This window comes from Herpailurus yagouaroundi, unplaced genomic scaffold, assembly GCF_014898765.1.
Source record: "Herpailurus yagouaroundi ecotype Mexico unplaced genomic scaffold, PumYag 198, whole genome shotgun sequence".
Classification (NCBI taxonomy): Eukaryota; Metazoa; Chordata; class Mammalia; order Carnivora; family Felidae; genus Herpailurus; species Herpailurus yagouaroundi.
Genome location: NW_024412429.1, coordinates 21,223,589 through 21,248,202, shown reverse-complemented (window position 1 = coordinate 21,248,202; position 24,614 = coordinate 21,223,589). Strand labels below are relative to the sequence as shown.

Here is a 24,614-nt window from a genome sequence, read left to right as displayed (position 1 = left end):
AGATATTTTTAACAATTTGCTGTAATGGTTCTCTTTGTCTGAAACCTGGACTCAACCACAATTTTCTTCAATAATATGGAGCAGTATTTCTCAACCAGGGAAAATTTTGCTCCCCTAGATCCTCCTCATGGGACATTTGTCAACGTCTAGAGACATTTTTGATTGTCATAAATAGAAGGGAGGAGCTACTGACCTCTATTGGGTAGAGGCCAGGGATGTTGTTAAATATCCTACAATGCATATGGAAGCCCCTCACAATAAAGAATTATTTGATCTAACATATCAGTCATGCCCAGGTTGAGAAATTCTGATTATAGAGTAATTTGGAAGCTTAGGTGACGAACAGGTTAGGGTAAATTTATAATGGGGAACACTTATGCATTTCTAACCATGTCACTTAGGATGGCCCAAAGGTCACTGCCTTCTCCAAGGCATTAAGGAATACATTGCTGGGAGCACTATATATTTGTAAAGCTCTGCACTGGCTCTCTTCTGACAACCGGAGATGACAGAGGAACAGGTTGCCACTGAGAGGAGTTCCCTAATATCAGTGTGGATGATACGATCTTATAGTGCAGATGCCACTTATATCCAGAGACAAAGAGGGCATGGGTACTGAAGGGGCAGCAGGACTGAGGCAGTAATGAGGGATCCGCAGCCATAGCTGGTAGTGATTATAACTGATCATGGTGTCTGGGACTGAAACGGATGGGCAGCCTACCAAAATATTACTCAGTCTGTATACACCAAATACTTGAGGTACCATAAACAGACATGAGATTGAGGCCCCACAATTTCTAGCCTTTCACTGAATTCTCACACTAGAGCCAGGTTCCCTTGAGGAAGGAACCAAAGACACTGCCACATGTTTATACAGTACATAGCTCCTCCTCCTAGCTTTCCCAAAGGAACCTGCATTCATTTACCGCAGTGACTATGTATAATGGGGAGGGGATATACCAATATTTTTTGAGGATTATTGAGCATTGGCCTTGAGCTGACACTCAAACACCTAAAGATCCAATGCTATTTGGAGCTAGTCAGAGCAGAGATTTACAGAGCCCAGTTATAACTGTCTTTGCCTAATGGGATAGCCAATCAAATGTTACCATATTCCTGGGACAACTGCAGTGATTATTGCCACCATCAACGTCTCACAAGGTGCAGGGGTGGTGATTCCAGACTGAACATATGAATGGCTTTTTGATATTGATGGTGAAGTATCATAAACCCAATCAGGTGACGACTGTAAGTGTAGCTACTATTCTCTAGGCAGAGTCCTGGGGAAGGTGAAAGAATTTCCAAGAGAGGAACCAAACCTGTAACCAAGTAGAATATTTCAGAGACCCAACTAGAAACTGTCCCTGCCTTTCTGAGGACCTATAAGCTAAGAGAAGCTAAGAGCCCAGTCAATGCCTAGTGATAAAATTAAGGAGGAGTAGGGGTGGTCAGAAAACAATAGAGATCCCTAAGATCATAAGGGATCATAAGCCAGTAAGAGGACAGGATAATAGAAAGCATCAAAGAGATTAATGCCACTTGAAATTTGTGCCAGCACGACAGGACTATGATACCACGGGCCTAGCTTAAGTATATCTCATGTATGCCCAGACATTCTTTCACCTGCAAAAAGTAAATATATATGTATAGAGCCTCTGTGGTGCTCTAATAGGGAACTATGTGGCCAGATAAGAAAAAATAGGCAATCGAATTTCCTTCCAAAGGTCTGAGCTTCTGATAGCCTTGGTCTCCCAGGTGGGGACACAAAAGGGTTGCCTCAGGCAAGTGGCAATGTACACGTATTTAAAGGAACCTTGTGCTCGGGACTCTCCAAGGAATATCTCCTGTTATTACAAACAGAGCTGCCCAGAAGTGACATTTCCAAAGACTTTATAATTTTTGTATAACCCATTATCACAAGCAGAAGAGCTTCAAAAGGCACTAATGTAAGAACTCTTTAAATGGCAATAGATATAAATTATTTCTGTCATTGTAAAAAAGACTACCTAATTTATATGATTGGTAGGCAATATCTTTAATATGCTCACTTCAGCGGCATCTGTGGAAGGGAGACAATGAAACACTAAGTGGATAGTGTATTATCCCCGGGAGTCAGGCAGGCACTTAAAGATGCATATTAAAAAATCCCATGTCCTATTTGGACAGAAATATGGGTCTTCTAGGATTATGGTGGATTATCATAAACTCATTAGGTGATGTCTCTAACAATATCATGTGCTACACTACCATGATTATATTTCTACATGTGGATCTATGACATACAAAAATAAAACTCAGAATATTCAATTTATAGAAAAAGCCATGTTAGCAACCTACAGGGAAGTCCCTGAGGCCACTCCAATTGATAAGCCACTTAAAAGATTTGCCTACTATTATCATCATGTACATACAAAGCCCATAAACCATAACACTAACTCAATGCTTCTTTGAAGGCTTGACAGACTTTGTACATTGTATTAAAATCACAACTTTACTACTAGAGAATGACCTAATATGAAGGTGAATGCAGTTACTGTTGTACGTATAATGAATCATATATCATTTTTCCAATATCCCAGTTACTTACCTTAGAAGTTTTTGGGTAGGATAAAGGTCATTGTTTTGTGTTCTCAGCAAGAGAACTTTAGCTGATTCCAGAGAAGTGGAGAAATGTACTTTGTTATTGGTCTGATTTATTTTGGGCACCTTGATTTTTAGACTTCATTCCAAAATGGACTCATCTTGTCATTTAATAACATCCTACCATTCAAGCTGCCCAGCCAATTCTGAGAAAAGACTAATCCATTTCAGCATCAGCAGAAAGATGGACACTCTGGTAGAGCAGATGTGCACTCTTCTCTGTAATTACTTTCAGTTCTTGCTTTGCCCTTTACTGTCTGTTTGAAATTTAACCTTAATGGAATCAGAATGGCATTTACCCAGGGATCAGCTCCAGATTGTGTGAAACTCACAGAAATAAAGGTTATGACATAGTAAGTCTACTAATCACTTTCTGTGACTAGAATTGACTACAGTCATCTTTGACTAGAAGACATTATGAATAGCACATGTTTATCCTGAGGTGGGAGAAATTAATCATTCCTCTTCTCATTTTGCCCCCTGCCATCAACCACCATGTTAGCCTGTGCTAGGACCTCAGAGTAACAATCAGAACTCAGACACAAAAAACATAGAGAATGGCCCACTCTGTTGAAACATAAATGGTAAACTGTGAGATGCCAAACAGATATTCAGAAGTAGTGACTGAGTTGGCAGCTGGAAAGGCAGGGCTGGCGCCTTGGAGAACATTAAGGATGGAGTGTCCAAACACAGAAAAAATGGAATCAAGAAGTGCTCCAAATCTTCCATACTCTTCTGCCAGAGCCCAGCCTTGGATGAGGATTAAATGCTCACTTTCCTTATGACAATAATAGCTAGATTTGCTCACCCAAGCACATTACAAATGTTGCAGCATGAAGAAAATTTTATTATTTAAATAGTTGGCTCCTAAATTCCTCTGAAAATAATTGCTTTCCTCTGGAGGGATCTTAATAAGTGATTAGGGGGGTAAGCCCCTACTAGGGCTCTATTTTTTAGTGTTTTCCAGACTTAAGAAGAGAGAAAACTCCCCTGTATAATCAACCATGGAGATTTGACTTCTGAAAGTGAACAGGAGAGAGAAGAGACAAGAGGGAGCAGCAGCAGCATGAAAAGAAACTCAGGACTTGGAGAATGTGAAATACCACAGAGAAACGGTACAGGAAGGGTGCTGCTGAATGTTCCTTCCAGGGTTGTTGATATTGCTGATATGATCTCCCCTCTACTTCACTCTTCTCCCTACCAATTTTCCATAAGAATCATTGAAGGATTTTTTGATGGTGGCTTTTAAATTGTATTTTACAATTTTTTTAAGGTTTTTTTAAGGATGCCACAGAAAGAAGAAAGGTCCTTATTAGAACAAGTACAGCATCAGTAGAAGCTGCTAAGGAGCACACAGAAGAGGGGAACCAAGTGACCCCATAATGTAAGATCTGAGGGGGTCAAAGGGATTTGGAGAAAGGCTTCAGACCTTTGAATATTGTAAACCAGCAAAGATTTAAACCAATTTGCCCTAGATCTTGAGGGGCAGGTAGGTTTTGGGTTGACATCCAGGTAATGAAACCATCTCGTTCAAACCTCATAATATCTGTATAAGGAAGAATCTTTTGCAATTACATTCTACAGGTGAGGAAATTTAGACCCAGAATCATCCCCAATATCACATATCTAGTAAATTGCAGAGTGGGATTACAGTACTAACTCTAACTACTGTGGGCATAATGTCATCCAGTATAATACAAACTTTTTGCCTCATATTTTGAGACTGAATCCTCACACAGCCAAATCCTACCCATTCCTTAAGATTACTTTCCTTCCCCAAACTACACGGATCTCTCCCACTCTGAATTCCACATCCCCCATTGACTGTTTAAAGTTCTTTCCCTTCAGCATATAAACATCTTGCCCATCCTTACAACAAGGCAGCTTTTTCAACTGTGTTTTCCTAATTCCTCTTCCTCCTAATCAGCTGTCTTGAGATACTCCTTGCACTTTCTTTGCACTACTCCTTGCTCTCTCTTTTCTATTCACTTTTCTGCCTATTATTCTCTACCTTACTAGGTGATTGCCTCTTAATCCCAACACTCAACAGTCACCATCAGCATTCTCCTCATTTGTTTCCTCTGTTGCAGCTGACACTGTTCACAAAGCCCCACTTCCCCCTCTGTGGCATCTTAGAATTGGTCTCATACTTGCATCTCTAACCCTCCATCTATCTCCTCCCTGTATTCCTTTTTTTCAGCCATTCTTAAAATGCTTATGTGCCCATTGTTTTTCACTATTCTTAAATTCTACCTGGGCACTTATCCCAGGATCAGTAGACAGCCTCATATGGTAGTAAGGGAGTCTCCTGAAATTAATATAAATTATTTTGTATATGTACATTTTTTTCTAGGTAAAGGGCTTTCTCATTCAATATTGTTTATTTCCACAAATACTTATGAAAGCTCTGCATTGTGTTAGGCACTCTTCTAAGTTCTTGAAATAAGGCAATTAAAAAAAACCCACAGAAGGAAAGACCAAAAGTGACAAAGATTAGAAAGGAACAGAGAAAATGTCCAGAAACAACAAAACAAATAATAAAATCGCATTAAATACTATCTATCAATAATTACTCAGAATGCAAATGGACTAAATGCTCCAATCAAAAGACACAGGTTGTCAAAATGGACAAAAAAACAAGACCCATTGGGGCACCTTCGTGGCTTAGTCAGTTAAGTGGCTGACTTCAGCTCAGGTCATGATCTCATGGTTTGTAGGTTTGAGCCCTACATCCAGCTCTGTGAGACAGTTCAGAGTCTGGAGCCTGCTTCAGATTCTGTGTCTCACTCTCTCTATGCTCCTCCCCCATTCATGCTCTATCTCTTAAAAGTAAATCAATGTTGGGGCGCCTGGGTGGCGCAGTCGGTTAAGCGTCCGACGTCAGCTGGGTCACGGTCTCGCGGTCCGGGAGTTCGAGCCCCGCGTCAGGCTCTGGGCTGATGGCTCAGAGCCTGGAGCCTGTTTCCGATTCTGTGTCTCCCTCTCTCTCTGCCCCTCCCCCATTCATGCTCTGTCTCTCTCTGTCCCAGAAATAAATAAACGTTGAAAAAATAAAAATAAAAGTAAATAAATGTTAAAAAATAAAATAAAATACCCATCAATATGCTGTCTACAAGAGACTCATTTTAGACCTAAAGACCCCTGCAGATTGAAAGTAAGGAGATGGAGAAGCATTTATCAGGCAAATAAACATCAAAAGAAAGCCAGAGTAGCAATACTTACATCAGACAAACTAGATTACAAACCAAAGACTATAACAAGAGATGAAGAAAGACACTATATCATCATAAAGGGGACTATCCAACAAGAAAATCTAACAATTATAAATATTTATGCTCTCAACTTGAGAGCACCCAAATATATAAATCAATTAATAAGAACCGCAAAGGAACTCATTGATGATAATACAATAATAGTAGGGGACTTTAACACCCCACTCAGAGCAATGGACAGATCATCTAAACAGAAAATCAACAAGGAAACAATGGCTTTGAATGATACACTGGACCAGATAGACTTAACAGATATATTCAGAAATTTTCATCCTAAAGCAACAAAATACCCATTCTTTTCAAGTGCACATGGAACATTCTCCAGAAGAGATCACATATTAGGTCACAAATCAGACCTCAACCAATACAAAAAGGTTGAGATCATACCATGCATCTTTTCTGACCACAGTGCCATGAAGTTTGAAGTCAACCACAAGAAAAAATTTGGAAAGACCACAAATACATGGAGGTTAAAGAACATGCTAATAAAGAATTAATGAGTCGACCAGGAAATTAAAGAAGAAATAAAAAAATACATGGAAACAAATGAAAATGAAAACACAGCAGTACAAAATTTGGGATGCAGCAAAAGAGTGAAATTCATAAGAGTGAAATGTATAGCAATACAGGTCTATCTCAACAAGCAAGAAAAATCTCAAATAAACAATCTAACCTTATACCTAAAAGAACTAGAAAAAAAACAGCAACAACGACAACAACAACAAATGAAACATAGGGCCAGCAGAAGAAGGGAAATAATAAAGATTAGAGTGGAAATAAATGATATAGAAACTAAACAAACAAACAACAACAACAAACTAGTAGAACAAATCTATGAAACCAGGAGTTAGTTCTTTGAAAAAAATTAATAAAATTGATAACCCCCTAGAAAGACTCATGGAAAAGAAAAAAGAAAAGGACCCAAATAAGCAAAATCACAAATGAGAGAAGAGAAATGACAACCAACACCAAAGAAATACAAACAATTATAAGAGAATATTATGAAAAATTATATGTCAACAAATTGGACAATCTGGAAGAAATGGATAAATTCCTTGAAACATATAAACTATCAAAACTAATACATAAAGAAATAGGAAACTTGAACAGACTGATAACCATCAAACGAATTGAATCAGTAGTCAAAAATCTCCCAAGAAACAAAAGTCCAGGGCCAGATGGCTTCACAGGACAATTCTACTAAACATTTAAAGACAAGTTAATACCTATTCTTCTCAAACTATTCCAAAAAAATATAAATGGAAGGAAAACTTCCAAACTCATTCCATGAGGTCAGCATTACCCTGATTCCAAAACCAGACAAAGACTCCACTAAAAAAAAGAGAACTACAGGCCAAAATCCCTGATGAACATGGATGCAAAAATCCTCAACAAAATCATAGCAAATTGAATCTAACATTACATTAAAAGAATCATTCACCATGATGGAATAGGATTTATTCCTGGGCTGCAAATGTGGTTCAATATTCACAAATCAATCAACGTGATCCACCACATTAATGAAAGAAAGGATAAGAGCCATATGATCCTCTCAATAGATGCAGAAAAAGCAACTGAAATGTACAACATCCTTTCATGATAAAAACCCTCAACAAAGTAGGTTTAGAGGAAACATACCTCAGCTTAATAATAATGGACATATATGAAAAACCCACAGCTAATATTATCTTCAATAGGGAAAAACTGAGAGCTTTTCCTTTATGGTCAGGAAAAAGACAGGGATGTCAACTCTCACCTCTGTTATTTAATATAGTATGGGAAGTCCTAGCCTCAGTGATCAAAAAGAAATAAAAAGTCATCCAAATTGGTGAGGAAGAAGCCAAACTTTCACTATTTGTAAATGACATGATACTCTACTCTATATTGAAAACCCAAAGATTCCATGAAAAAATTGCTAGAATTGATACACGAATTCAGTGAAGTCACAGGATACAAAATCAATGTACCAAATCTGTTGCATTTCTATACACCAATAATAAAGCATCGGAAAGAAAAATCAAGGATCCCATTTACAATTGCACCAAAACCCCTAAGATAACCTAGGAATAAATGTGACCAAAGAGGTAGTCTGTACTCTGAAAAATATAAAACACTGATGAAAGAAATTAAACATTACAGAAAGAAACTGAAAAATATTCCATGCTCATGGATTGGAAGAGCAAATACTCTTAAAATGTCTATCCTATCCAAAGCAATCCACACATTTAATGCAATCTATCAAACTATATGGTCAACTAATCTTCTGCAAAGCAGGAAAGAATATCCAATGAACAGAAAAAGACAGTCTTTTCAACAAATTGTACTGGGAAAACTGAACAACAACATTCAAAAGAATAAAACTGGTATACTTTCTGATACCATACACAAAAATGAATTCAAAATGGATGAAAGACCTAAATGTGAGATAGCAAACCATAAAAACTCTAGAGAACACAGGCAGTAACCTCTTTGACATCAGCTATTGCAACTTCTTACTAGATACATCTCCCGAGGTCATGGAAACAAAAACAAAATAAACTATTGGTACTTAATCAATATAAAAAGCTTCTGCACAGTGAAGGAAACAATCAATAAAACTAAAAGTCAGCCTATGGAATGGAAGAAGATATTTGTAAATGACATAAAGGATTAGTATACAAAATCTATGAAGAACTTATAAAACTCAACACCCAAAAAATAAATGATCCAGTTAAAAATGGGCAGAAGACATGAATAGTCATTTTTCAAAGAAGACATACAGATGGCTAAGACACATGAAACAATGCTCAACATCACTTATCATGAGGGGAATACAAATTGAAACTACAATGAGATATTGCCTCACATGAGTAAAAATGGCTAAAATTCACAACACAGGAAACAACAGGCTTTGGAGAAGATGTGGAGAAAGGGGAACCCTTTTACACTGTTTGTGGGAGTGCAAACTGGTGCAGCCACCCTGGAAAACAGTGTGGAGGTTCCTCAAAAAATTAAAAATAGAATTATCCTATGATCCAGGAATTGCACTACTAGGTATTTACCCAAAGAATACAAAAATACTGATTTCAAAGGGATACATGCACTCCAATGTTTATAGCAGCATTATCAACAATAGCAAATTTTGGAAAGAGCCCAAAATGATCATCAACAGATGAATGAATAAAGATGTGGTATACACACACATTTGCAAAGATGTGGATGGAGCTAGAGAGTATTATGCCAGGTGAAATAAGTCAGTCAGAGAAAGACAAATACCATATGATTTCACTCATGGGTGGAATTTAAGAAACAAAACAGATGAACATAGGGGATAGGAAAAATAAAGAGGGAGAGAGAGGCAAACCATAAAATAGATTCTTAACTATGGAGAACAAACAGGGTTGCTGGAGGAGAGGTGGGCAGGGGGATGGGCTAAATGGGTGATGGGTATTAAGGAGGGTGCTTGTTTTGATGAACACTGGGTATTGTATGTAAGTGATAAATCACTAAATTCTACACGTGAAACTAATATTATAGTGTAATGAATTGGAATTTAAGTAAAAACTTGGAAAAAGAGGGGCACCCGGGTGGCTCAGTCGGTTAAGCGTGCACCTTAGGTTCAGGTCATGATCTCATGATTCCTGAGTTCCAGACCTGCACTGGGTTCTGCGCTTATAGTGTGGGGCCTGCCTGGGATTCTCTCTCTCCCTCTTTCTGCCCCTCCCCAACTTGCATGCATGTGCATGCTCTCTCTCTCTCTCTCTCTCTCTCTCTCTCTCTCTCTCAAAATAAACTCTAAAAAAATACTTTAAAAAAAATTAGAAAAATAAAATAACACAAAAATCTCTGTGAATTTACATTAGGCAACAAGCTATGAACATAATAAATAAGTAAATTATATAACATATTAAAATTAAAAGGGTGACATAAAAAGTAGAACAAGGTAAAGGGGATCAGAAGGGCCAAGGGGGTGGGAGGGCAGCTGGTAAGCCTAACTATGGTAGTTAAGGTAGATTTCATTGAGAAGGTAATGGTTAATCAAAGACTTGACAGACATGAGGAGTTGGCCATGTATATAACAAGTAAAGCAGAAGGAAGGCAAGTGCAGAGGTCTTGAGGCATGAGCATGTTAGAAATGTTCAAGGAACAACAAGGGAACAAGTCCTGCAGGGATTTTTAGATTATTATAAGTGCTTTTACTTTGAGTGAGATAAGCAGCCATTGTAGGGTTTTGAGCCTAGAAGGTATGCTATATGGCTTACATTTTCAAACGATCACTTGGCTGGTATTTTCAGCATAGATGTAAAGAGGCAGGAGTAGAAGCAGAAGACCTATCAGGAGGCTATTGCAGTTATCCACACAAGAGATGGCAGTGGTCTACACAGGATGCAAATGGTGATATGTGAAAAGTGGTCAGTTCCTATTTATGTCTGAAAGTTATGTCCAACAGTATTTCCTAGTGGACTGGATATAGGATATGAGAGACAAAAAAGAGTTAAGGACAACTCAAGATTGTTGGCCTGAACATCTGGAAGAATGGAGTTGCCATCACCTGAGATGAGGAAAACTGTGGGTAGACAATGTCAAGGTGGCAGAGATGGTTGGAAGGTCACTTTGGGACCTGGAAAGATTGACATGTCTACTACACAACTAAGTGGAAATATTAAGCAAGCAGGGGGGAATTCAGGAGAACAGTCTAGACAGAAGTTCTAAATTTAGGAGTCATTAGCATATATACCCAGTATTTAAAGTTATGTAACAGGATGATATGACTAAGAAAATGAGTTATGATGGGAAATAAAAAGGACCAAAAACTGAGACCTAAGGCAGTCAAATATTAAGAAGGAAGAGATCAGCAAAGACAATTTAGAAGGAGTAACCAGCAATGGAGGAGAAAAGCAAAGAAGGCTGCGATGCTGAAATCCAAAGGAAATAACAAAGAGCAGGGAGTCATCAGCTATGTCAAGTGCTACAAAAAGGGATAATGAGAGCTGAAGTGGGTTCCACGGAGGCCCCTGGTCACTTTGACAAGAGCAGTTTTGGTGGAGATGAAGGCCTGATTGGAGGATGAGTAAGAATGAACACGAGAAGGGGAGTTGGAATTTGGCAGCTAAGAGGAGCAAAAATGATGGTGAGAGAGAAGGTTATTTTCCAATGGAGAACATTTCAGTTTGTGTGTTAATGAGAATGGTTGAGCAGAGAGTGAAAAATTGATGAGATAGAGAAGGATTGCCACAGTGATGTCCCCGAGTAGGCGAGAGGACATGGGATCTAGTACATACATATTTGGAACGTCTGGTTTCCAATATGAATGTGCAGACATTATTTATGGCAATGGACAAGAAAGCAGAATATGTGTGCTAGATTCTGATGGGGAGAGAGAGGTGATGGAGGGATTCTATAGATGTTTTCATGTAAATTATCCAATTATCTAATTTTTTCAGTGAAATAGAAAGTAAATTCATCTCCTGGGAGTGAAGAAGGGATTAGGAGTTGTTTGGGGAAGGGGGCAAGGATTTGAAGAGATGACAGAAGATATAAAATAGCCATTTTATACAATAAGAGATAAGGATATATCATCTGATTGTCAGGTAGCACTTGAAGGACCCACCTGAAATCCAAGGTCAAGGATGTAAAAAGGAGACCAGTCAGTGTGATTGTGTGTTTTTTCCCAATCACAATCAGTTGCAGTCACGGGCACTAAAAGTAGGCAAAGGTTTGGACTTAATCAGGGTTATTGTTTGTCAAGTAAGTGCAATGAAGCAAGAAGAAGAAAGAAAGTGATTAAAATGATTGACCACAAATTTAAGGTGCATAAGCAGTGATCATGAGCATTGAAGGGGTAGGGGATAGTGAAAAATTGGTGAAATACTATTTGATGAAAAAGATGTAAGCAGGGGATTGTTGGTCCCAGTGGGTGTAGGTACATCGTTGGAGTTAGTACACTAGAGGGAGTGAGTTATAAATTTGGGAAGTAGTGGTCAGAGAGTGGGATGGATGAAATTAAGGTTTTGGAGGGGTTAGACGTATTAAAATGACAATGTCTAGAGTATGACCATGAGTGTAATCAGCTTGTCAAAGAAATGCCTGCATTAATTTTTCTTTTCTGCGTTAACTGCCCTGGCTCTAAATATTGCATATTTTGAGATGATTTCCTGTCTGTACATTCCACTCTCTACCTATTGGCTATCTCCAGTTGGATGCAGAACAAGTACCGGAAAGATAACATGCTCTAAGCTTCACTCATTATTTTCCCCTTCCCCTGCCTCCTCCACCAGCAGACCCAGACCACCATGTCTTTCATCCATTCCAGCTAAGGCAGAAATCACGACTTAATCAGACTCCTTCCCTAACCGGCAACATTAAAATAATTAACAACCTCTGATTTCATCTCCTACATCTACATTTTAAACTGTCTTCTTTCTCCAGTCCAACTCCCACAAGCTGAAATTTATACCCTGAAAATTTCAAAACTGGATTATTGCAGCAATTTCCCAGCCTCTTCGCTATGGTTGTGTCTATTTTCAAAGCCATTATCTATACTCCTTCTGGAGTATTATTTCCTAAATGCAAACCTGCTTAAAGTCTCTCGGTGGAGGCTTTATATTGCCTTCAGGGTGAAATCCATACTCCTTTGCAAAACTAGGCAGCTGCTTATCTTGTGCCTGCCTGCCTCCAACTCACATTTCACTGCTGCCCAGCACACCACGTTCACCTAGTGCTCCAGCCATATGGAATTACAACCAACTCCTCGCCTCTTTACCATTGCAAATCCTCTTCTGTTTCCAGGAATGCTCATCCCCATTCCCTCACCTTCTTCAACTGGCTAATTATTGCTCATTCTTTACAGTTAACTCAATCTTGCCTTCTTCCAAAAAGCCTTCTCAGGGGTCCTTAGTGGGCTTAGGATTTCCACCTATGTGTCCCCAAAGCATCCTGTTCCTCTCTACATCAAGTTATTTTCCATACTGTAAATTAGTCATCTTTATTTTTATGTTTTTTTTTTTACATTTATTTATTTTTGAGAAACAGAGTGAGACAAAGCGTGAGCGGGGGAGGAGCAGAGAGAGGAGACACAGAATCTGAAGCAGGCTCCAGGCTCTGAGCTGTCAGCACAGAGCCCAACACAGGGCTCAAACATGGGACCAGTGAGATCATGACCTAGGCTGAAGTCGGATGCTTAACCGACTGAGCCACCCAGGCACCCCTAAATTAGTCATTTTTAATTTGTCTGCTTTTCTTTTACATCTGAGCTCGTTGAGGGCAGAACACTGTTTTCTTAGTTAAACTTTCTGAAGTTCTTAACTCAATGTCTGGGTACATAACCGGTAAACAATATGGGCTTTTTGAATAAATGATCGGGGCTCTACACTGAATCCCACCACTGTGGTGGTTTAAACACCTGTTCAAATCCTGAGATCCCAATTACATGAAAATTCCTAAGGACAGTAATTCTTTTGTAGCTCCCAAAGTATGTAGAAATATGTCAGCAACACAGAGCAGGCACCTGGTAAACACTGAAGTGTGTGAATCCCATGGTAGTGTGACAGGGTCAGGACCTGCAAGATCCCCGCTCAGGCCAGCTGACTTCAGGTGTATTAGAACAGAACACAAGTGAGTGCAGTGGGCTAACATAGCACAGATCAGGCGTAGTACGTTGGTTTCATTCAGTTAGAGTAAATATTTGACTCTAGTGCCAGCAGCTACCACTCTGGCAACCGGTCAAACTGTTTTGCTACCTCAAATTTAGGTGAAACTAACAAGCAAGTCTACTTGAAGACTGTGACAAATACCAAAGATCCCCAAAAGAAATCTTGCAACTTTTTTGCAAACAAATTGCTTGAGGTTATCATCACAATGTGACAAATTTGACAATAGACTCCTGAGAAGGAAAGCTCCCGAACAAAAGGAAATATTCATTTTGATATTTAAAAAAAAAAGAACTACATCCTCTGACTCTGTGTAGTTGCCTAATTGCAGCAAACCATGTTCACTTACTTAGCCAAACATTCTCCTCCTTCCACTGCTCCTTCTCCCCAGCCGGTTCCCAAGTGGAGCTTCAGCGGCTGCGAACAACTCAACTGATCCCCAGCACCAACTCCCATCTTTTTGTCTTTCTCCTGATTAAGACATGCAGCGGGACTCCAATAGAAGGACTTGTGTGGGTTTGAACAATCTGGAATATTCCCCCTAACTCAACAAATGGACTATATTATTAAAAACAAGAGAACGAGGGGCGCCTGGGTGGCTCAGTCGGTTGAGCGTCAGACTTCAGCTCGGGTCATGATCTCACAGTCTGTGAGTTCGAGCCCCGCATCGGGCTCTGTGCTGACAGCTCAGAGCCTGGAGCCTGCTCTGGATTCTGTGTCTCCCTCTCTCTGTGCCCCTCCCCCTCTCATGCTCTGTCTCTCTCTGTGTCAAAAATAAACATTAAAAAAATTTTTTTTTAAAACACAAGAGAATGAAAGAGCAATTGAATTGCAGGTTTTTAAGGTTTCTTACTGTAGCTTTGTTTTCAGTGCTCACCATTGTTGAATTTCAGGTTAGTGTGTGCCTGATGGGTAGCTGGGCTAAGCAGGCACCAGGATACATGGCAGAACACATTGAAAAAGAAGTGCAGCAAGGAAAAGCGTGTGGTTGAGAGTCAGGCAGGTCTGTACTTGAATCTCAACTCTGCTTCCAACCCAGATTATGTCAATTACTCTGTTCAGCCTCTTTGAGCCTGAAGTTTTCATCTGTAGACTAGAGAAGGTTATGTCTTCCATAAAGGGCTATTGTGAAGTGTAACTGAGATCACACACATTTTGTGCCTAAAAAAGGCTTGACATAGTTGACACCTGTTCTCCCAAGAGTTCCCACTATCCACCTGGGAGACAGATATTTACATAACCTACCATAATAAAATATTAAAATAAAATATTTTAAATATTATTGAGCAAACCCCATGAGAGTAGACACAAGGGGATAATTAAGTCTGCTGGATGAGGTGGTAGGGAAGACTTTACAACCAGGCTTCCAGATTTTGCCATTTGACACTAACATTGACCAATTCACCTCTGTAACCATCATTTAATGAACATGTTCTGGTAGCACTACTGTAAATGTAAATAAATCAGTCTTCTCTTGACCTCAAACCGCCCCCGCCACCTTATTGCTCATTTCTCTTAGATTATCTCATCTAGTCCCTTGACATTAAATACAGTTTATTCCCTGATGACTCCCAAATTTACATCTTCACCCCCATCCTCCCTCTTAAGCACCACATTTGAACATTCAACTGCCGATTCTACATGAGCACATTAGTAGCCTTCCCAAACTTAAAGGGTCTCACACAACTACTGATTTCGCCAAGCACCCCCACCAACAAAACTAAACAAAAATATTTGCTCCTTATTTATTCTTCTCTGTCTTGTAAATGTTGCTACCACAGTCACCTTTGACCTTTGATTGTCCTTGTTCCTTTACCCCATTTCTGATCCATCAAGCCCCTGGATTCTACCTTCTTCTTCCTTTCCCTCCATCTCTACTGCATCCATCTTCACACAAGTCACCTCCTGCCCCTCCCCTAGATCCTCCGTAGACTCCTAACCCACCTTACAGCTTTCAGTGTGGGTTCACTGCTCTGTTCACAATGTTCCATAGTTTGCACAAAGTAGTTGCAGTGATTTTCATAAAATTTTCATACCCCTTTTTAAAACCCTACATAGCCTCCCCATTTCACTTAGGGAAAAAAAAAATCAGTGCCTTACCGTGACCCAGGGAGCCTTGTGCTGTCCAGCCCCACCTACCTCTCTGCCCCCACCCCCTGGTGCCCCCTCCCTTCTGCTCCTCTTCAGTTCACTCACTATGCCTCAGGCACAAAGGCCTTCTTTCCATTTCTCAAATTTACCAACTTATTCCTATCTGGGGGAAAACCTAAATTTGTTCTTTGCTCTATGCAACACTTCCCCCAATTTCTGCATGGCCCAGTCTTCCCCATATTTCAGATGTCAGCTCAGTGCTCCCATCTCAGAGAGGCGATTCCCCAACCATCCATTATGGAGGATCCCTGACTCTTCCCACACCAATCACTCTCTATTATGTCACCCATCTGTCTTCTCCACAACATTAATTCTTTTCTGAATTTGTGCTTGTTTGTTATTTATTTCTCTCCCTCTAAAATATAAGACTCGGGAGACAACGGGTCTTGAGCTGCTTGTTTATTGCTGTATCTCCAGTGCCTAGATCAGTGTGTGGCACTTGATAAGCATTCACACAACAGGTGTTGAATAAATGAACATAGTTCTGGAACTGTTTAGTAATATATTAATTAAATTTTAAGGGGAGGGAAAGGAGAAAGGGGAGGGGAAGGCAGAGCACAGAGGACTTTTAGTGCAGTGAAACTACTCTGTATGACACTCTAACAGTGGATATGTGTCGTTATAAATTTCTACAGACCCATAAAATGTACAACACCAAGAGTAAACCCCAATATAAACCTTGGACTTGGGGTGATAATAATGTGTTAAGGTATGTTTATTAATTGCAACAAATGTACTAGTCTAGTAGGGGACACTGATCATGGGGAAGTTATGCGTGTGGGGGACAACAGGCATATGGGAAATCTTTGTACTTTCATTCAGTCTTGTTGTGAACCTAAAACTGCTCTAAAAATGTCTATTAAAAATTTTTTAATTAAAAATTTTTAACTATAATATTCTTTATGGCTTCTGATTCTACTTGCAAATGTCATCGAAAATCTGCTGAATGGTGGAAGCAGTGGTAATGTTGGAGTGATTTTACTCACAGATGAACTTTGTGCTCTTGAAAGAGTAGTCATCAGTTAAGGGAAGCAATACAGACACAACCCAGCCCGCCAGCGCACCTCGCCCAGCTCTGAAAGGGATTGTGCCCAAAGTGGTACCTTTGATGCACTCATTTCACCTGAGTGAGGGTGCATATTATTCTGTCCTCTTTTATTATAGATCAACAAGAAGCTCAAAAACAATGAGAATATTTCTATCTCTCCAAATTCTAAAGAAAACCACACCCATTAACAGGGGACGTGGCTCTAACAGTTGAAAGGGTAGGAGAAATGAAGAAACAATCTAAAGCAGTCATTTCTACAAAAACATGTTCAAAGTAAATCATGAATGCAGAGCCCTTTCTAAGTTATGCACCTGTCAGGAGGCATCAAATGTTGTCCCCAGACATATCTGTTGGAGGAAAGATCCAGTCAACAGAAGCTGGGAGGTCAGACCTCCGCTGCCGCAGGAGCAGACCGGCAACGGGGCCAGCACTCCTGCCATGCTCCTCTAATTGCCCAGGTAGGGAGCGTTTTAAGGGTTTGATCACACAGTTCTGATTTGCTCTGTCCTGAAAGAGCTCGTACTTCGTTTGTGATCTTGTGAATTCTAAAAACCAAAATCCCTCATACAGAGTCGCCTGGTGTTAATTCTGCATTAAAATCTGTGACTGGGGGGCACAGATTCCATGCCTCCAAGTAAGTTTTTCAAGGCTTTCTCCATTCATCAGTGCAAAGGTGCCTCCATACCTGTAGGTCCCATGTCCCCTGGGCGGTCACTGGCACTGGTGACAAGACACTGTACTATCTAACAGAGCCAGCATGTCACACTGTGTCATAACTGACTGTTCACACAACCAAGCTGACATGTGATCACTCCTCACCACTTTGCCTCCTATGCCAGCTAGCTAATCATTTCCATGCTGAAAAACTGAAGCAACAGAGAAGGAATAGATAAATGTGCCTTCTGTTGTCCCGTTACTCCAAGTCTGGTTACCACCACCGACCACCACTGCCCTTAGATCCTGGGACAGCAGCACTGGACACACCAGGCAAGGATCCAAGGAGTCAGTTTGTAACATCTGTGTTACCATCTCTTTAAAATGGACAAGGTAGGGGCGCCTGGGTGGCTCGGTCGGTTAAGCGTCCGACTTCGGCTCAGGTCATGATCTCACGGTCCGTGAGTTCGAGCCCCATGTCGGGCTCTGTGCTGACCGCTCGGAGCCTGAAGCCTGTTTCAGATTCTGTGTCTCCCTCTCTCTCTGCCCCTCCCCTGTTCATGCTCTGTCTCTCTCTGTCTCAAAAATAAATAAACATTAAAAAAATTTTTTTAATAAAAAAATAGAATAAAATGGACAAGGTAAATGTCACTTTATTAAATTCTGACAACCCTCAGGCAAAGTGAATACAATTCAAGGTGACATTTACTGTCAAGAAAATCTTGCCCTTTCTAAGAAAGTGGTTTGTCAACACTCTGTGCATATTGGAATCACCTGGAGAGGTATTTTTAAAAACACACTGAGAGGTTATGATCTAATTGGCCTGATATAGGATGGTTCTAATGAGCTACCACAGTTAAGAACTACCACCCTAAGTGGGTAAATAGAAGCCACCAGATTCTTAAAAACCCAGGGAGGAACTCTCAGCATTGCAGTGATGACCTCTGTAACCAAGAGTACACAAATAAAGAACGATAAAGTAAATGAAGCTCCATTAGCACTGAAAACCAGTGAGGTGAGGAAGATCCATTCTACAGTTAGAAGGTCTTAATCACAACTGTGTCATGTCTACAGTTATTTTTGGTAAGTGAAACAGTAAAAATGCTATGTTGTTAGTAGCTTTAATTGGGCTTTGTTTCTTCTGATGATGCTTCTGGTAACTTCACTTTGACTTTGTGAGTTTACCTTTCCCAAATTGACTTTCATAGGAGTAAAACTCCGAGTTAGTTCTTTGCCTAAAGCCCTACTTTGATGTGTTTAAGGTAGGGGAAAAAATCCTTTTAAATGAATTTCAAGGCTATGTCAAAAGCAGTTTAAAAGTTAGAAAAATATTGTTATAAAATTGCCAAAGTCAATAATTTTTTGAAATTTCACTGCAGCACATTGGACAGTTGAAAGTACTGCTCGGTCTATATTTTATGGTTCTTTGCTATTGGCTATCCACCTAGTCCTCTCAGACACCTTTGGGGGAGCTGCACTGCTCTGTTTTTGCCATTTCTATACCCATTCTCTGAGGTTCATTGCTAAGAGGTGAAGTCTGATTGCTTACATACACTCGTGTCTTTACGTTCACCTACTCACACACAAACCCACAGGGCTGTCCACCTAGAAGACAGACGCCATTGCCCAGTCTTGGCAGCCACCAAGTTTTCCCACGGGGAAGGGTTTGTATGGAGCCATCTGCACTCAGCCCTCTCATCCTTCTCAGTACTGTGGAAATAAACGAGCACTAGCCAAATAAGGAAATCAAAGACTATTTATTCTGAACTTGCTGTAGCAAGGGAGTCGCCATTATTACTGGTGTTTGGGTATAGACTCAAAGGCAGGCAGAGGAGTTGGAAATTTCCAGGTTAAGAAAAAAGGAGGGCTTCAAGTGTACCCCGATTGGAAGCTGTTGGCACAAGGAAGCTGCAGGTGGTCTAACTAGAAGTGCTCTGTGATTGGTTAGGAATACACATTTGGCTTTCTCTTGTTGGTCATAAACTGGACATGGGAAAAAACAGGGAAGGTGTCAGTTATTAATCAAGTTCTGGCTATTTGGGGCCAATTGCTACAGAGCTCATTATTTACCTTCTTGAATTGTCACTAGAGATAGAAATCTGGCTTCCTTCAAGTCTGAGTTATAGCTGGCTGTCTTCCTGGCTTGTTTATTGTAGATGAGGGGTTGGTTTCCTGAGCAGGTTGTTGCTGGTTGTTGGGCAAAGTTCTATATTTATATATGGTCTGGCCATTGTCCCTTTAGATACTCAGTCTCTCAGAACTAACAGAATATGGGTTATGGGGGCTGTTTAATCCTCTGGTTTCCAGTCTGTCCCACACCCTGACTTCAGTGATTAGCCACAAATACACTGATAATTTTACCCATTAAATATAACTTAAATTTATAATGCAGAACACCTACGGAAAAGTACAGAAGGATACTATTAGCTACTCCTTTTATTATGATATCATATTTTTGAGTAATCCTAAACTTTGGTTTAAAAGATAGGAAAGGGTTGAAAAGCAGAAGCTGTCCTACGACAGGCCTTTCTTTACTTGGTTTGAACCATGCATAGTGGGAGCTAAAGACCTGTTTAATAATTACTTGGAAATAAGGAGGAAGTAGCTATGGAAAAATCAAGGTACCTGAGCAGTGAATTCCTGATTTCTCTGGATGCAAATCAGCAAAAAATCTCTGGCAGCTCTTCATCGAGAGCTCTTCATGCTCCCATTCTGCATTCTCTCTCTCTGGCTTCTGGAAGCACCATTTACCTGTTGATGACAAAGCTAAAGCTACAGTTGGCAGCCCAGGCCCCATACAAGGGGAGTATCTCACACCATATGACTTGATTACCCCTCCAGTTCAGCTCAAGAGGTTTGTAGCTGATAAGAACATGGGTGAATACATATTTAAAAAGTAAATTTCTGTCCAATTTCTTTTTGAGAACATCTGAATATTGTAACAAATATCATGCCAATTAGTTTCAGGCAAATAAAAGTGCTTATTACGCTGAGATTTAGATTTCAATTGTACTTGAGATCAATTTAACCAGAGAATGGTAGCCACCAGCAGTACTAAACTCAAGGATAAATGTTAAAACACATCCTTTGGATTAATTTGCACAATAATATGATGCAGACATTATTCTCATTTTGTAGATGAGAAGATTGTATGCCCCAGAAAGATCCAAGGGAACACAGCAAACAAATTACACAGCTTTTATTTCATGTACCAGGAATCCTTGGTCCCAGTTACTCTTGTTGCATTAGTTTTCCAGAGAAACAACCAATAAGGAACCAGGAAAGCTGGGGGTGTAATTCAGTAGAAGTCCAAAGGGCCAAGAACCAGGAGCACCAATGTCCGAGGCAGGAGAGGATGAATGTCCCAACTCAAACAGAGAACACATTTGCCCTTCCTCTTCCTTTTTGTTTCCTTCAGGCCCTCAGTGGAGTGCATCAATGCCTACTCACAAGGTGAAAGTGATCTCTATCCAGTTCATTAAGTCAAATGCTATCTCTTCTAGAAACACCCTCACAGACATCCCCACGAATAATGTTTTACCAGATATCTGGATATCCCACAGTCCAACCTGGTTAACACGTAAAATTAACCATCACGCATGTCCTGTGAGAGGAGATATTTAAAGATGCTCCTAAGTCATATTCACAGAAGAACCAAGGACATGTGTGGTATAGAGTCATAAAGACAGCTTCATCCCTCAGAGGCCAATGCTTTGTATACCCAGGAGCCCTTTCTTATGCTTTGTAGCAAACCATCCTTGTTCCCCCAAAGTGATAACACAAACTGCATTGTAATAATATAAGCATATATAATAAATTCCTTCTACACAAGCTTGCAGATCACATCCTGCCTCAGGGAGCAAAGTCTTGGTATGTTTATCAATGCTTCTGCCAAAACTGTCACTTAGGATTCAACAGTGCCACATTCTCCACATTCGCTTCAACTTTATGGTTAATTTAAAATCACTTTTTGCTTTGGTTATTTTCAGTTCTCTCTAGCAGCTTATCAGTTTGATGGTTATATATGTTTATGATGGTATCAGTATGAGATAGGGAATTTTTATTTTCGTAGCAGTTGACAGAAGGCCTTATCATAAGAAGAAGAGATCCACCAATGCTCAGAAAATCATTTGAAACTCCTGGTTGAGTAGAAGCTAAGACCTTGGAGGCACTAAATGTAAGAATTTTCCTGCCAGAGGCAAGGAGGGGAAATTGCATCAGACAGGGAATAAGAAGCTAGACAAAGGCAGAAAAAGAGATAAAGCCCACAGGTGTTTATAACTTCTTATAACTTTCCTATAACACTCCAAGACTAAGCTAATAAAATTCTTACTGTGATTAGAACTTTTGTGGACCCTGATGAAGAGCCTGTACTTTCAGTCTAGGTCTATAAGAGGAAGAACCAAGATAGAAAGTTAGAATGAGTTGTATTACCATATGTCTTTTTAACCATGTATTCTGATGCTTTAACATCTGGGGTTTTGCTGACCCTCTCAGAGTTGGCCAAGTCCTAGGGATAGTAAGCCACTCACTTAGGAGCAAGCTCTTCAAATGCAAACCAAGCAATGCAAAGCCCACACCTCCAACCCCCTCCTTCATTGGCCTCACACTCTGGGCCACTATCCACCTGCTTCAACCACCCCAGACAATGAGAGACCACTCCTATGCCCCAGAGCCTGATGAAATTGTTCATCTTGCCAGTTCCAAGCCTGCTTACCCTGCCTTGCCTGGTCCTTCTCACAGAAATCACAGTAAAGGCTCTTGCTCACATTCCCTCTGCCACCTCTGTCTCATGCTGACCCTCATGCTACCCCGTGTGGCCCCCCAAAGCTTGGCATGACTCCTCCTCTTGGAAACTGTAACTACTTTCAATAGCAATCACCTTCTGATCTGTTGACCTTATTCTACCCCAACTTTTCCAATGTACTATGTCTTATAACACTAGTGGAAAAAGTCCAGAGGAAATGACAAGGAAAAAATATGTCAGAAGTTACTGACATGGTGATAATTGCTCTGAATTTTCAGACACTGAGCTGGGGCTAAGCCAAAATTACTTTAGTCTCTGAGGGGCAGGAAGGCTTCCCTCCTGCTTCAGAAGGATATGACTTTGCTTTACCCTCAGCATCACCCACCTCCCTCCTCCTTTTACCTGGTATGAATTAGCAATTCAATAAACCAACCCTTAACTGTTTTCTCTCATGACACCAGGGATTCTCATAGATGTGTGAGAATCACATAGTAGGGAAAAATCTGAAAAGTACCTATTTTTAGCTCTGAATGAAAGCAAGAATCTCCAAACCTATGTCCCTGGTCAAGTTTGGTGTGAACTGAGTAGTAAGTAAAGAATAAAACATTTTTCTTTTTAGGGAAATTTCTCTTTCAAGTAATGAGGACACACTTGACAGAACAAACATACATGAGAGGAAGGGAAGAAACATGAAAAACCTGTGTGAAAAAATTCATCCTTTCAGATGACCTTTGGATATGTAGCTAACCTCAATGTTTAGGTTGTTAGAAATTCCCTTTAAGCATATCCTGAAGCTTTAAAAAGATGTAAACACTAAGATTTAATATTATGTGTATGGTCAATCCAGAGCCCTAAAGTCACCTAGAAATATGGATAACTTAGGAGACAGATGTATAGGATATAAATTATTTTTAATTAAAAAAAGTCTATTCATTTATTTTGAGAGAGAGAGGCTTGGGGGGTTGGCAGAGCTACAGAGAGAGAGAGAGAGAGAGAGAGAGAGAGAAAACTCCCAAGTAGGCTCTATGCTCAGTGTGGAGCCCAATGCAGGACTCGATCCCAAAGGCTGTGAGATCATGACTGCAGCCAATATCAAGAGTCAGATGTTTAACGAACTGAGTCACTCAGGTGCCCCGGAAATTATTTTTAATTTCTGTTTAAAATAATGTATTAAATTGTGGGAAAATTATAATTGTGCAGAATCTGTTCTTATTTCTATTCCAGTACAAAATAAGAATAAGCAATTCGAAGTCAGATATAAATTTTGGCCTCTAGAAGACAGAACTGGCAGCCACTTTGGACTGTACATGAGGATGCCACACTCAACACATGCACACAATCTATTTTTTTTTTTTAATTTCAAAGATGTGAGCAGATTCCTTGTGACCAAGAAATTAAGCATGTATGTGAAAAACTAAAAATAATTATTAACTGTATTTAGGAAAATATATATATTCGTTGTTGTTCTTTATTAGGATAGTCTTTAATGGTAAGCCACTCTAGTAAATAAAAATAGTTTGGATTATTTCTACTAGTAAGCCAAAATTTTCTGGGGCCATTTGTGTGCAAACCATTTATGTAATTTAAGTAGTAAAAATTAAGATTTCATAAGTACTTGACCTAATTTTCAACAAAAGCCTCCATATATGCCAACTGAAGTAGTCCAAATGAGACGAGCACTCTAGTATGTTCCTCTTTGTGTCCTCAGAACTGGCACGGTGTCTGTCATCTTGTAGGTTAAGTAGGGTTTTTTAATAAATGAATGGGGGTGCCTGGATGGCTCAGTCAGTTGAGCATCCAACTCTTGATTTTGGCTTGGCTTATGATCCAAGCAAGGGTCATGGGATAGAGCCCTGTGCCAGGCTCCATGCTGAGCATGGAGTCTGCTTGGGATTCTCTCATTCATTCTCTCTCTCTCTCTCTCTCTCTCTCTCTCTCTCTTTCCTTCCATCTCTACGCCCCTCTCCCTCACTCATGCTCTCTCTCTCACTCAAATAAAAAAATTTAAAAAAAAATAGAAAAATAAGTAAAGGAAGCAGAATTAAGAATACAACTGTAATGATGGCCATTAAATGCTGACGATCCTCCAGAAGTATGCGCTAGATAAATTAACATCAATTTCTCTAAGTTTGATACATTAGAGATTACTGTGCACAAAAATCCACCCAAGCCACATAGAATTCTGGTTTCTGTCCCTTGAAAGTCATAAAACATTATGTGGCAAAAGTATTGAACATTTCCAAGTAACATGCATCATGTTGTAGACTTCCTGCCTTTAAACACATTTATTTTTCTTTAAAAACTTAGCTTTATATTTGAAAGGCTGGCAGTAAATAAGGCTAAGCCTTCATAGGTAAAACAGAGAGTTATTTCAAAGGGATCTAGGACAATTCACAGAAAACATTCTCAGGCTACAAATACGAAACACCTGACTAGAAGGAAAGAGTCAGAAAGTCAAATGTATATCTTAACAA

At 39.8% G+C, this 24,614-nt stretch overlaps 1 long non-coding RNA gene across 1 annotated transcript in view; it reads left to right on the top strand.

Annotated features, from left to right (window-relative positions):
• The first annotated feature begins 18,046 nt into the window (after positions 1-18,046).
• Positions 18,047-24,614, top strand: part of LOC121013352 (uncharacterized) — a 70,653-nt gene continuing 64,085 nt past the window's right edge. The window contains exon 1 of the long non-coding RNA XR_005782656.1: positions 18,047-18,476. This is a non-coding gene — a long non-coding RNA (uncharacterized LOC121013352). The remainder of the gene's footprint in view (positions 18,477-24,614) is intronic.